The 15,965-nt window shown below is 32.0% G+C and overlaps 2 pseudogenes; one reads left to right on the top strand and one right to left on the bottom strand.

The window, feature by feature from the left end:
• Positions 1-3,308: 3,308 nt before the first annotated feature.
• Positions 3,309-4,191, top strand: LOC120120184 (annotated as a pseudogene).
• A 7,279-nt stretch (positions 4,192-11,470) lies between these two features.
• LOC120120185 lies at positions 11,471-15,965 on the bottom strand (annotated as a pseudogene).

The raw sequence follows: 15,965 nt of genomic DNA on the forward strand, positions 1-15,965 counted from the left end.
AGTCTTTCGAGCATGATGATGAAATCCTTCAGGTCATTTGTAAGTCTTTCGAGCGAGATGATAAGTCCTCCGGGCCATTTTAAGCCTTCTCGGAAGAGTGTTGGAGCAAGCCATCAGATCATCAGATATGAGAGGAAAGCGAAGGTTCTCGAGTAAAAAGAAGCGGATCAATTGATTAAAAGGAAATGCACATGAGGAATTATTAACCAATTCAAGGTCATAGGAAGAGAGAGGTTTAGATGGCAGCCGAGTCCAAGAAGATTCTCATATCTAGTTGTTGCGAGACAAGCTCCCTCAAGAGAAATGGATTCTCAAAGATTCTATTAAATTTTAAATTTTTCGAGTATAATGTTTTCAAATCTTCAAGCATACATTAACGAGTGGCAACGTTTGATTTTCAGGTTTAACCTTCGAAGTTGAACCTTCATGGGAGAATATTGTAGCAAAATCACACCAGAAGATTGTTCGAGTTCTACTCCCTGAAGCAAGAGGGAGCGAACCCGTAGGCAGAAGATTGTTCGAGTTCTACTCCCTAAAGCAAGAGGGAGTGAACCCGTAGGCAGAAGATTGTTCGAGTTCTACCCCTGAAGCAAGAGGGAGCGAACCCGTAAGCAGAAGATTATTCGAGTTCTACCCCCTGAAGCAAGAGGGAGCGAACATGTAAGCAGAAGATTATTTGAGTTCTACTCCCTGAAGCAATAGGGACCGAACCCATTTTTAGAAGATTGTTCGAGTTCCTTAATCCCTTAACAAGAGGGAACAAACCCGTCATTTGAAGATTTTTCAAGTTTCATTTATCCCGAAGTAACAATGGAATGCTTTAATCTTTTGAAGTTCTCAAGATCGGACAAACTCGATTATCTTTTGATCTTTGCTCTATTCTCGTTACATGACAATGAGCAAAGAGGGGCAGCTGTAGATACTCGATTTGTCCGGGGTTATGTCAGAGCAGACCCGAAGCAGACCAGTTGAAGGCCCAACTCAAGCCCAGTGATCTTGCAGAGCGATTTCCAGCCCATGTGAATACTTCCTGGAAAACCAAAAAAATTGGTTATCAGGAGTTAACAAAAAGGGGGCTTCAGTTTCATAGGATAGATGGGGATTTAAAATTGGAGAGTGGGCAGTTCTAGAGTAAAAAAGGAGGGGACCAGACATAGAAAAAAAAGAGCACAGAGTAAAAAAGAGGGAACCAGACATAGAAAAAAGGAGAGCACAGAGTAAAAACGGGAGAGAATAGACATACAGAAAATGGAGGATTTAGAACGAGAGAAAGCAGAGACCATTGTAACAGAGAAAGAGAACAAAGATCAATTTTTTTTATTTTATTTACACACCAGAACAAATAGAAAACGGAAGATGTGTAAATAACGTTCAGGGATTCAGAGATCAAGCAGTGTAATCGGGGCATTCTCTATCTTTTTTCGAAAGCAATACAAGCAATTTGTAAGCAAGTTATTTTTCTTTTTCAAAATATCCAGTCATGCTATGTGTGGTTCTTTATTTTTCTTTCGAAACCAAGAAAATAACAGAGAAAGGAAATAGAAAAGTACCTTGGTTGTGAATGACAGTGGAGCCTCAGCGATTCCATCTTAGGCATTCAAGATTTAATTGTTAGGATTAAGGATTCGTGGTTAGCATTATTAAGCCAAATAAATCCTAAATTAAACAACCTACGAGAAAATAAATTAGAGGTATGAGGGGGTTTCGGGTTACCTTCGTCGGGTTCTCGTTGGAGTCAAGATCATCGGAGTAGAAATTAGGGGTCGATTTGGTGAGTCTTAGTTTCAGGTTTGTGGTCTAGAGAGAAAATCAAGGAGTTATATTGATTTGGGGCTTTACTCGGTGGTTGAACAGTGGTCGTTTGGTGTGTAGAAAACCTAGCTGAGAGATGGAGAAGGTTTAAGGGTTAAGCGGCGCTGTGCAACTGAGGGAGAGATGAAGAGTGGAGAGAAGGGGAGGGAGCTAAACACTGTGCGCCTTTGTTTAGGATTTATAATAAATATGTTGGGTTTTTGCGTAAGGTTAATGTAGGGTTAGTATTTGGGCTCCATATTAAATGTTTAGGATAAAATTAGGTTTTAGTCTTCTTATTTTGGCATGTTTGTATTTCAGTCACTTGTAAGTCTATATTCGAATTTTAACATTTCGTGTTTGTCCTAATTTCATTATTTTTCCAGTTTTAGTTTTAGTTATAATTTTGTTGAGTTATTCACGTGTAGACCCTTTGTTATGGATGTGTTTTTATTTAAGTCTCTGGTTTATTTTTATTTGTATGCTGAATTTACATTTATTTAAATTTAGTCATATTTTAAATATGTATATACATGTTTTTTTAATTTGTAGTTTAGCATGTTATGTTTTTATTCTTGTATTTAATTCACATTTGTACATAATATGTTATTATACATAATTTATGGTTTTAATTAAAATATACATGTATATATATATATTTGCCACGTTATATGATATTTTAATTTTGTTTAATTAATTTTGGCATGACATTGTTTTTGCACAATTTGCATGGTAACCTCATTTGCATAACTCGATATATTACATAATTAGATTAAGGGTAATACACTTTTAATTTAAAATTATTTTAAGTGGTTTGTCATAACGCATTTGAGATCCGCTTTTAATGATTTTAAAATAAAAGTGTATCCCATTAGTGACGCCTAAAAATTGATCCATCCCTTTAAAATTTGGGAATGAAAGAAAAAGAAATGTTTGGCTATTTAAATTTATCGATAAAAGGTTGTTATAACTTTTAAGATCTGGTCTCGATATTTGTAAATAATCGAACATTATTTATCTTTCTAAAACGACTTGGTAATTTTAATTTAATTTATTTGAGTGCTTTTGAATATTATTAAATTCACATATTTGTTTTATGGGATCAAAAGTCAAATTAAGTTCGAATTTCTAAAGTTCATTGCAAAGACATTAATTAATCGACTAGGTACCGATTTAGGGCATTGTGGGGGTGCTAATCCTTTCTCACACGTAACCGACTCCCGAACTCATTTTTTGGTAACGCAGAGCTCAATTTGTTGTTTTAATTAAAAGTAATTTTTATTTAAAATGACAACATTTTTGGGTGCCCAATCACACCCTAATCAAGGATCGGTGGCGACTCTTCAAACTGTTTTTTTATCATAAAGGAAATCTAAAATTTTTTGAAACGAGAGGTTTTTTTAAATCGTATTTGTTTTTAAATTAAAAATCAATTGAAAGATGTAAATTAAAAATTAATGTGTTTTCAAAATCTCACTTTTGAGAAAAAATCGTTTCGACACCCATCTCTCTCCGCCATGATAGTGAACCATTACAAGCTACGTACAGATATCAACAGCTACAACCTTGGAGGAATGGGCTGCAGCGCCGGTCTTATATCGATAGAGCTGGCCAAAAGCCTCCTCGAAGCCAACCCCAACACGTACGCCGTCGTGGTAAGCACCGAGAACATTACACTGAATTGGTATTTCGGAAATGACCGGTCCATGTTGCTAAGCAACTGCATATTCCGCATGGGTGGAGCCGCCGTGCTGTTGTCGAATAAGGCACGAGACAAGGATGTGTCCAAGTACAAACTCGTCCACTTGGTTCGAACCCATAAAGGCGCGGATGACAAACACTACAACTGCGTTTACCAAAGAGAGGATGAACAAGGAACCGTTGGCGTTTCATTGGCTCGTGAACTAATGGCTGTGGCTGGAGACGCATTGAAAACCAATATCACCACTTTGGGTCCCCTTGTTTTTACCATTCACGGAGCAGTTCATGTTCTTCGTCACCCTCGTTCGAAAGAAGAGTTTCAAAGCTAAAGTTAAGCCTTACATACCCGATTTCAAGCTTGCTTTCGAGCATTTTTGTATCCATGCGGGTGGAAGGGCCGTTTTGGACGAAATACAGAAGAATTTGCGGTTAACTGATTGGCATATGGAGCCTTCAAGGATGACTCTTCATAGATTCGGAAACACTTCAAGCAGCTCATTGTGGTATGAATTGGCTTACATGGAGGCTATGGGTCGGGTCTCGGGTAGAGACAGGGTATGGTAGATTGCATTCGGGTCGGGTTTCAAATGTAACAGTGCCGTTTGGAGAGCTCTTAGGTCGAGTCCCATGAATGAATTAAGGGGTAATCCTTGGAAGGATGAAGTTCATAAGCAACGGGTGAAGGTTCCCATTGATTGATGTCTCCATCTCCAATTTGTGGCCTGTGGAGTTCTTTATTTTCTCTCTTTTTCATTTATTTTTTCTAGTTAATGGAAATGTAATTACATATATACATTGTCAGGTTGTTATTGTAATGAACTAAATAAAATTTATAGATTTCTCATTATTTTTTGTTTGAATAAGTTCAATTTTTATTACCAAGCAAGCAACATATTTATATATAAATACAAAACTCTACACCAATCACAAGAGAAAATGACAAGATTCATCCCAGTTGTTAAGAATATCCAAGTTTGCATAATATATCCAACCCAAATTTCAATACTATGCAAGTTATTGAATATTGTAAGATATAATTATGATAATTATTATTATACCAACAAAAAAATGTTAGAGAACATGTAAATGTCCCGATTTTAATAGTTGATGGGTTTCTAAATCTTAAATAGTGTCTGAGCTTATAAGATTTCTAATGTGAGTATATAAGGAAAATTCTATGTAGCACGTCGCACACCGCAACACACCACTAAAGCGACGTATCAGAATGTGCTACTAATTAAATTGTCTTTATTAAAGATAAATTACACGTTTTGTACCTAAATTATCACTTTTGTTTAATTTTAGTATTTAAACTTTATTTTTTATATCATTTTTCAGTATATTTTAGTTAATTTTATTCAACCAATTAGGTGCAAATGAAATGTGTCATCACCTATGGGATAAAAGATAAAAATCATTCTTTCTTCTAGTATGAATTGATCTTGAGTATCTTACATAAGAAATATCACTCAACCATTGAGCTAAACCATCCATTTGAGTAAATTTCACCACATTTTGTATTTAACTTATATAATGATATCACCACAAAATTAATATTTTTCGATAATTATAAGATTCAAATATGAGACACTTTGAATTAATCACCGAAAGCATAGTTACTCAATTATAGTGTGAATTTTTACTTTATCTAGAAAAAATAATTAAATAATTGTTATATTTTTATAAAAATTATATGAAATAATTATAGAAAAGTATATTTATAATATTATAAAAATACTTATTTATTTTAAAAATCCAAATAATTATTTATTTGATACAATATTATTTTTAAATTATCTAATTTATTTTAAATAATATAAATTTAGGATAAATTATATGTTTAGTAATCAACTATCACTTTAGTTCCATACAATATTATTTAAAATTAAATAGATAATTTAAAATAATCTTATTTCAAATAAATAATTAAAATTATTTTAAATAAATAAATAATATGATTTTAAAAAATATTTTAAAATATCTTTGTAATATTATAAATTAAATTTTTAGAATAATTTAATTTAAATTTTATAAATGTAACACCTTAAACCCAAATGAGCCTAAATTGTCACATTAGGCCGCCGATACAATTCCTGAATTTCAAAACCTGTTTATTTTTATTTCAAACATACTGAATGGTATCATAAAAGACGTAAATAACAATTATAAAACATTTTATAAATCAGAGCTCCGTGACACATAATTTAAAACCAAATTTATAAAACTCAGAATTATAAATATGAATATAATAATAAGGGTCTTATGAATACATATGCCAACTAAAGCTACAATACAATACTCTGAAGGGTATGTTGGAAGTCCTACTGTGGCAGTGCTCCACGATCGGCTCTAGCTGCTGATCTGCGAACAGAAAATATCCTAACGTTGAGCTTACAAAGCCCAGTAGTATAATAACTAATCTAGAGCAGCATTAAGAGTCTCATAATCACAAGCATGCTAAAGATATGGTACCAAGCAGTAGGTACATGCATGATTTTAGCAAGTGTTACTTACTTAGGGTCAATTGTTCTATCACTAAAGTAGGAGTCTCACACTTTCCTTAATCCTATGCTAAGGGTCTCGCCATGAGAACACCTCTGAAGGGTCTCTAATCCTAATTACTAATTGCCCCTACAGTATCAATACTCTCCCTAGTAGTAACGATACTCCCAGCTGAAAATCCCTAATTTTCGTCTTAATTCATCTAGTATCGATATTGTTCATATAATATCGATATTGTTCATACAATATCGATACTCGAACCTAGAAATATCTTATTAAGCTCAGAAAACACTCAAAAATCATCCTCAATGTCTTAGTTTGGTTCTTAATCATGTGCTAAAGCTTTAGGAAGTTACTTAGGGTCTTAAAGTGGCATAAAAACACCTTTTTTACATCAATTTTGTCATTTAATCATGAAATCAAGCATGAAGCCTAGAAATGCTTAAAAACTCAAATCTCAATAAAACTTCATGATTATAAAAGCCTTAACACCACAAAGGATTAGAAATACACTACCTTGCTATTTGAATCTTGAAATGAAGCTCGTTGCTTAGCCACAATCATTTCCTTTGTGATTTGGATGAAAACCCTTATTTTTTTCTTTAGCTAGGAATAATCCAAGACTTGAATCATTAATATGATGTTGTTGGAGGGATTGGAATGAAAATGAAGCATAAAAGAAGTAGAAAATGGCTCAAAGGACTTACCCTTAGCTATGTCACTTATAGGGGAAGAGAATAAAGAAGAGAAGTAAGAATGAAGAAAGTGAAAAGAAGATGAAAAGAGGTATAAAATCTCTCATCTTTTTAAAAATGGGTTAATAATAATTTTAGTCATTCTCATCTTTCTACAATTTAAAAAATCTCCTTTTTATGATTAATTGGGCCTAATTCCAACCCAATTAAGCCCAACGACTTAAATTATGAAATCCACAGGATCCACATGCCTCTCGGGTAAACCCAAAACTATTAGCCTGGAAATTAGGGTGTTACAATAAATACATAAAAGTAATTATTTAATTATTTTTATTTCCAAATAAAGTGAAAAATTATCCTTTAGTTTAATAATGATACAAGTAAGTATTAAGTTTGATATAATAAAAAATAGATTTGTATTATAGTTGAATGATTAAACTTTCAATCATTAATTTAAAGTCTCATATGTTATAATTTTATAATCATCAAAAATATTGATTTTGTGGTGATATTATTATATAAGTTAAATACACCATCTGGTAAGATTAACATAAATGACTAGCTTAATTCAATTGTTGAGTGCCTTGCATTTCATGTAAGAGGTTTAGGTCCAAATTATGCCAAGAGCAAGAATACTTTCTTTTATTTTATCATCATAGTTGGTGACACGTGCCATCATTTAATTGGTTGAATAAAATTAATTAAAAATACTGACAAAAAATAGAAAAATGACATGGAAAATAAAAAAATTGACATGACATGTCACATCAGCATTGTCGTTAATGGTTTTGAAAAAAATAAAGTTTAGGTATTAACTAGAAATAAAAATGATAGTATAAGTACGAAGCGTATAATTTACCCTTTTAATATTTACTTAATAAGGACATTTTAGTTAGTGGTGTGATTCGGTACGTTGCATTAGTGGTATGTTGCGATATGCGACGTACGCTGTAGCCTCATCCATATAAGCTTAAACATATGAATATTGTAAAAGTGATTGATTCATGTAATAAATTATTTTTAGAAATGTAACTTTCATGATGTAAAATTACCTAATACATTAATAAGACTAAATACAAAGACAATTATACCTATATTATTATTTATCAATATTTATTTATTTATTTTTCACTTTTTAGTTATAAAATAACAAAGATTTAACTAAGTTGAAATTATGATTAAATTATGCTATGTTTTAAAAAATATATAAAATCATGTTTTTATTAAAGAAGAAGATAAAGTATACTAAAGATAACATAATTCCAACTTGAAAATTTAAGGGTGTGAAGAGCCAAAAAAAACTAAAAATCTTCCCTTAAATATATGTATCATATTTCACAAAATCTAGAAACAAACAATAATTTTTATCTCTAGCCAAACATAGACACAATATTAATGTAGGCATGAAGATTGAGAGTATCAATATGACAAATTGCTCTGCAAACAATTTTAAATGCATCAACAAACTACCATAAAATGATATCTAACTATGAAAGATTGTCGACCTTTCCTGATCACAGGATGTGTCATGATGAAAGTAAAATGAAACACCAAACTATCATAACCATGGAGAAAACCGTGCTATAAAAATAGAAAAATCAAACTCTTCAAGAATATGCAAAAAAAAATCAAATCGAAGAGAATATTTTATTTATATCTGAATTAAAAGAAAATTAAAAAAAGAGTAATAACACTTAGACTATCCCTTAAGGCTAAATTTTAAAAGAAAATTTAGATAATCATTTTAGTTATGCTAGACTTTTGTAACTTCTCACCCAGTGATTAAGAGATTTGTTACTTTCCCTAGAGGTTCCAAATTTGAGCAATGATAAGGGTATGAGCATTCATTATCAATCCGTTGATAGTTTTTTTGAACAAATATTACCTTGAATTCAACCCGAATTTATAAAAAAATCATTTAACATATGCATATTAGACTTTAATGTATTTTATAGTTTTATTTATTAATAACAAACATAATTTTATCATTAATTAGATTTTTATTATCTTTTTTAATTATTTAATAATAAATAATAAAATAAATAAATAACCGATGAAGTATAAATTCATTATAAAAATTCAGGGAATAAACAGGTATTTTTATAACTATAAGAATAAATACAATTTCCATCAAAGTCAATGAAACTTTGTTTTACCCTTTATTTTACTCTACAGTTTAAAGATTATAACAATAATAATTTTGTCATGTTTACTTGAAAATGAAAATTAAAGTAGAAAATTACATGTATGGTTAGAATTTTTTTTGTTATTATCATATAATAATTAGTAGTATACTAATCAATTATTCTTTTTATAAATCTATAGTCGATATAAGGTAATATCTGTTTAAAGATAATTCCCAATAATTTGACAACAAACGCTCTTATTCATGGTATATGTGGTACTCAAACGCGAAATCTTAAGGGATAACCACTAGGATCGTTTGATTTGTACACTAATAAATTATTTCTAAAAGGTAGAGTTTGAATTTTTTGTAGTTTAAATATTATATTAATTTATGTAACCATTTTTAAAATTTTAATTTAATAATATAACAAATAATAAACTATATCGATCCAAACATATTTCCAAACTGATACGTGTGTGTATATATATATATACTAATTCTATAGAAAGAGAGGATAATGATCGGAGCCTGCTTCACGGATTCAATAACGAAACCCGTTCGGCTTCGACGTCTCAGTCAATTCATGTTTACTTTGTCAAAGCCGTAGTGACGGCAATAAACTCCCGATTTCCAAACATCTAGAGGAAAAGGAAAGAAGATAAATAGTTATGGAAGATAAATCTCTACTCTGAATTTGAATTTTCTTCTATTTATTAATTTTTTATTTTTAAATTTTTATTTATATTTATCTCATATAAAAAATTATGTTATTATATATACTCTTAAAATTTTATTTATATTTATCTCATATAAAAATATATTGAATGAATCTAAAATGAATTAATTTAAAATATTTTTATATGTTAAATTCATTTGTAATGTTAAAAATATATTTACCTTAATCTTGAGTAAATGTATAATTATGAATGTCTGACGTACATGCTTTGATATATTAGAGTACATCTTAATGTAGTAAGTTGATGACTCATATGTTGGCTATTCAATTCATACATTATATAATTGCATTTATAGATATATAATCATAACTTGATTAAAGAGAAAAATATATAAGTTCAATGACATTATATAATTTATGAAAATAAAAGATAATTATGGGATACTAATTTAGGGTGAATGATTTAATTATTTTGTTTATGATAATTATTTTCATTGTATAGTTTACAATGAAACATAAAGATAAAAACAATCGAATTAAGTGATCAAATAAAACTTAAAAGATCATGAATATCTCATGATGAAAACATATTTGCGACAAGATTATTGGACAAAAGCAACAAGTATTCAATAATTTTATATGGGTAAAAGCTTGATCCTACTACTTTTGTGAAATAACCCTATTTTATATGGGTCATAGAATATAATAGTAATCTCTTAGCGGGCATATATATTCATTTAGACATTACTTGTATTCAGTCATAATCCTAAATTTTTAATTCTTATAGATCATTTTGTTATGTCGGAACTCCAAGTTTTGTATTAAATGCATTAAGATACGTATTCTATGACATAAATTATATTATGGTTGACAAGTGATTTTTATTTATCAAAAAAATAGATAATCTGAATGTTTGCATCGCTCAAAGGTTGTATATGATATCTTAGACCCATTGTTTATAACTAGTTAAATTTAGGTGTTACTATATTTGAATTAAGTATTTTGGTCTCTTCAAATATAACTTGAAGACTACTTTCACCAACACTCTGGCGACTTTAAGAAGACTTCATGTCTCTCTAGGACTGCTCAATTACAAAGACATATGTTGCATTATATTTTTAAGCAGTTTTATCTTATAAGAGATATCTTTATTTTTTTTGCACAAGTTAGTTAATCTCAAACTTCAAAATAAGGGCAATGGTTCAAGAGTTGAGAACGAGTCACGAAGTGTCAAATCCATAGGGGCCGAGATCAGTATCAGAGATGGAAAGGGTGATGTTAGGGAAGACGAAGACATGAATTCAAAATCCAATGGCATTGGGGTGGCTCAAGTGTCGGACAACTGTATTGGGGTAAATTCTAAGTTGCAAATATCCATGTTGACAATTTGACGCCATAGTAGCAACTCCTAATTTTTAGTATTTTTGATGGGACAATTTAGATATGGTAACAATTCTTGATGGTTCACCTCTTTTAATTTAAGTAGAGAATTGTAAACTATAACTTTTTGTGAAGATGGTGAACTTAAGACGATGAATAGCATAAAAAGATATTATGAGAGAGAAAAGTTTGATATTCGAAAAAATATTTATCGTAATTCTTCATCTAAATCAGAAATGATGAATCATAATCCAAATTATATCATTACCAATTGGTGCGCTAAACGTGAATTTATCTTCCAACCAACAAAAAATAATCAAAATGACAAAACAACCCAAATTGTGCCATCAATGAATATATCCATAAACTTATGAAATTAGTGGGCATCTTGATTATGTGAAGATGATGGGTTACACAATACCACCCCATCTAAGAATTAGTTTTACTATTATTTATAGTCAATACAAAGTAAACATATTCATCACACATAACTGCTGTAGTAATTCAACCTTCTGACATTAGCAACTATTATATATTAGCATATATATATATATATATGGGGGCAATTGATATGTTATACACTAGATGATATATTGATTATATTTTAGCATATATAGTGTGGTCATTGAAACAAGCTAATTGCCAAGATGTCTCTGTTTGACATTGAGGTGAGAAGCTACAAGCCGATCAAATGCTTCCCAACCGGTGAGTTCACATTCATTGTTGTAAAGCGAGTTGGTGATTTCATTGTCCATTAACATGGATTGGCAGCTGCTGGAGTTTGTGTAACATCCTAAGTAACGGGTTAGTGACTAAATTGTAAAAATTCAGAATTTGGTGATTAAAGTAGAATAAATATATATAGGTTAAAAATAATTGTTAGTAAATATGAAATGAATTTAAGGACAAAATGGTCATTTGCAAGGAAAAAATAATAATAATTAAAAATTTTAAGGGGTTATATTATAACCCACGTGGGGCATTAGTAGGAAACAAATGTTTCCAGAATCCTCTCATCTCTTCTTCCTTCTTTCTTATCTTCACTCTTCTCTTCTTCCAAACGTGAAGACCAAGTTTAAGGTAAGAATCTGAACCTTGGTAGTTTCTTTGATTTTTAGATTGGAAATGGAAGTTTGGATGTTATATAAGCTAAAGGAAAGCTTATATGACATTAAGGCAACAAGATAAGTGTTTTAGGTATAGATTTGGAAAATGAGTTTTTAGATGAAATTTTGATATGGATGAGTTTTTGAAGTTTGAATAAGATTTTTGACTTGTCAATAAGTTAATTAAGAAGTATGAGGTAATAGAATTGAAATTAGAACAAGTTGGAATTTGAGTAAGATTCTTCAATTCTATATGGATGATTAGTTTTTTTAGTTTTAGAGGTATTGAATGGATAATAATTAGTTTAAGTAAGTGTATGAAAGCTAAGAGTATTAAAGGGGAGTGAAATAGGTATGTTTGAGCTGAAATGAGATGATTTTCGAGCTCAAAATAGGATTTCTGGGCTAGGGGAATCGGTACCCATTCAAGGGGAATCGATACCCCCTCAACGAATATGAATTTCCAGAATGCTAGAGGGGAATCGATACCCCCAGAGGGGGGAACCGATTCCCCCATGTAAAAAAAAAAGAGAAAAGAAAGAAAGACTAAACTATTAATTCCTTAAATTGGTAAGCTATTAAAGATTAATTTCAAGACATAGACATCTGATGATCATCTTGAAAATTATGTTTATGTAGATACCGAGCCTATACGAGTTCGGGAACAATCTACAAGTAGGATCGATCGAAGAGAAGGCAAAGAAATATAGGTGAGTGCATATGCATAGCATAATTATAGAAATATACTCCATTCTAGACTTGTGATAAGTCTAGATTTTATATCTTGGCATATGAGCATATTTTGTATTATGAGACATGACATGAATTCATATAAAATGCATTATATGACATGAATATGCAAGAAAAGTTATGAGCTATGTGAAAAGGTAAGAATTTACATGTCTACGCGATATAGACTACGTGAAATGTAAAAGCCCATGTTATGTAGATGAGAACTATAGGTATAGTTGGCATGCCAAGGGTAGAGGGTCTACGCGGTCATTCGGGACAAAATTCTACGCGGTCCTTCGGGATATATATATATATTATTTTTTGGAACATGTGTGAAGTCTGGTGAGACACATATGTGATCCCTAGCATATGTATATGATTCTTAAGGAATTCTATATGGTCCTTATGGACATTATTATATGGCACTACGGTGCAATTCTACGCGGCACTTCGGTGCATTTATACGAGCTGTGGTGACAGCATAGTGCACAACCTCACATTACTCAGATACCTTAGGTTCTCAATATGATATCATGGGCCAATAAACTTATTAATACAGATTCATGAATGTTAAAGTCATACGCTTACAGGTATGGATATTGATGATGTAGACTACATTGATTAAGTACATGTTTGCATCTCATTTCATATGATTATGACATTTTCATTACATTGCCTTGTTATTATTATTACATTACCTCACTAAGTCGATGACTTAGCGTGTGAGTGTTTCACACATAGGATCCGAGAAAGTAGACGAGACAGGTGAAGCAGCTTGACAACATTACTCCTGCAACCACCAGATCAGAAGCAACTTAATCAGTAGGTCATTTTGTTATGTAAATGGCAGTTGGCATGTAATTAAAGAGTTAAGTTGTGTATGCTCTGAATATTTTGGTAAACTTATATTACAATATGTATATTATCGTATTTTCTTAATATAAGTTCAAATATTTTACTATTATTTGTTAAGAGTTGTGTTTTAAAGTAAATGTAGTATCTCTGACTCATATCCGGGTCGGGTACGGGTTGGGGGTGTTACAGTTTGGGCACCCTAGGCTTGTCTGTTCCGTGAATGACTCGGCCGGGTAAACGTTGTTGCTGCCCAATTCTATGGGACCGAGGAATCTCGTACTCATTGCATTGTTGGCTCTACTGTCTTCCATGCAATTCCTTTCCATGTATTCAAGTATCTTCTCCAAGTCTCCTTCATTTAACGCACTGAGAGATGAACTAATAGGGTTATCTAGGGTTTTGTGGGGATTTTTCTTCTTGAAGATCCTACATACGACCCATCCCTCTTCTTGTGGCCCTTCCCCCATACCATTCGAGACCTTGACTCAAACAAAAATGAACTGTTAATGCTATTAACATAACGAACGAGGGGGGATTAGGAAGATTTGAGGTTATAGGCTTACGATATTTGCTTCAGCAATGTTATCGTCTAGTCTGTATTCATGCATGATCCAATCAGATTTCTGGCCATTAGGGGCTCGTCCTTTGTAAAACACCAAAGTCTTCCTCATCCCGATCCGGTCGCCGTCGCCACTAATGATCTTGTCGCGACCCGTCGCTTTCCAAAACCCGGCAGCCGTGGCGCGGTTCGTCCGGGTCCCCGTGGGATACTTCTTGTCTTTCTGGCTAAAAAAGTACCATTCGTTCTGAGGTGTGGTTCCAGTTCTGCAGCTCTCTGCAACGGTACATACATGAGTACATATAAATTGAAATCTTGGTAAAGTAAATGGCAGTGGAAAATATAAATCAGTAGTTGCATGTAAAATATATATACCTTGGATATCCCAGGGCTCAAGCTTATTAAGATCGACATCCTGAATTACATCCAAATCGACCTTCTCAGTGAAAACCTTTTTCCTGAGATAATATTGCAGGAGTTCCTCTTTGGTGGGATGGAATCGGAATCCAGGAGGGACTTGAGATTGTCCATTGACACATAGTTTTATTTTCTCTGATATTTAAAATAATTAAAACTGGGGTACATTAGATTGTATCGAATCAGATCATATTAGAAATTAAGACATTCAAAATAAATAGTAAAAGGAAGACGAGAGAGTGTGAATTAGAGAAATATTTTATGATATAGGCGGTGTAACCAATGAAATATGAAGAGAAGCCTATATATACATATATGAATGGACCGACGTATTGGTAGGGCGCTCCCCGATATATATTTTAAATTTTGATATTTTTTAATATTTTCTGTTAATAATATATTATCTTTTAAAATTTTATAAATTTATCCCCTTAATATAAGATAATACATAGATTCCTATCCCCTTCGCTAAATCAAGTCGTGCAACAGCAACTTCGTTGGCATGTCGCCATTTCAGATTAAGTCTCACGGCAGCATCATTGATTAGTAGCATATGATTACCTTGACGACATTCTAAATGGAAATAGTAGATTTTATTACAGGTTAGGGATCAGTCCATTCATGTCCACGCTACTCACCATCCCATTGTATTGCACTTTATCTCCATCAATTCGACCGCCAGTTATCAACTTTGAAAATATCAACAAAAGACAATCGATAGTTCAAAGAAATGAGTAAACAAAATATTTATGTCGACAATACTCAAAACTTTATTCCTTTGTATTTCACTTTAAGGTATATTTTAACCCTTCTTGTAAAGTTTTTGACTCTGCTGTTAGTTTACCTTAATATACATATTGAAACTAATATTACATTATCTTTACTTTGTTGTATAGGCGCCTGTTGATATCATGACAACATTTTGATCTCAAATTGAAATTCATGCAAGTTTGGAATTGCATGGAAATTAAGCAATCTTAATTAGTTGCATGGGTCGAATTTGGTGAAGTGCCACCATTAATTGTTCTTAGTCCACGGGATACTAATTATAAAATTCACACATGAATTAAAAAAATGGAAGTAGAACAAAAGAATAATTAAAAGCTGATATTTAGAGGAGAGACAAAATGTACCCACGTTACAGTGGCACGCGCTGCAGCTGAACACATGCAGGGGCCGACCACCCCACACTCCTCTCCACCCACCCAGCAATTACCTGCATCATCTCTCACTTTAAATAATGCACCATCCTTCCTCCTATTTCCCTTCACAAAACATTCTGATGCAGCAACAAAAACAGCACCAAGAATAATAATGCAATACAATGGGCGAGATGCAAGTGCCACACTCTCACTTTGTTTTTTGCAGCCTTCATGTGGGTCGAATGTATACTACTATATGCTAAAACTCTAGTTGGATCCAT

This window comes from Hibiscus syriacus, unplaced genomic scaffold, assembly GCF_006381635.1.
Source record: "Hibiscus syriacus cultivar Baekdansim isolate YM2019G1 unplaced genomic scaffold, ASM638163v2 tig00110333_pilon, whole genome shotgun sequence".
NCBI classification, from domain to species: Eukaryota; Viridiplantae; Streptophyta; class Magnoliopsida; order Malvales; family Malvaceae; genus Hibiscus; species Hibiscus syriacus.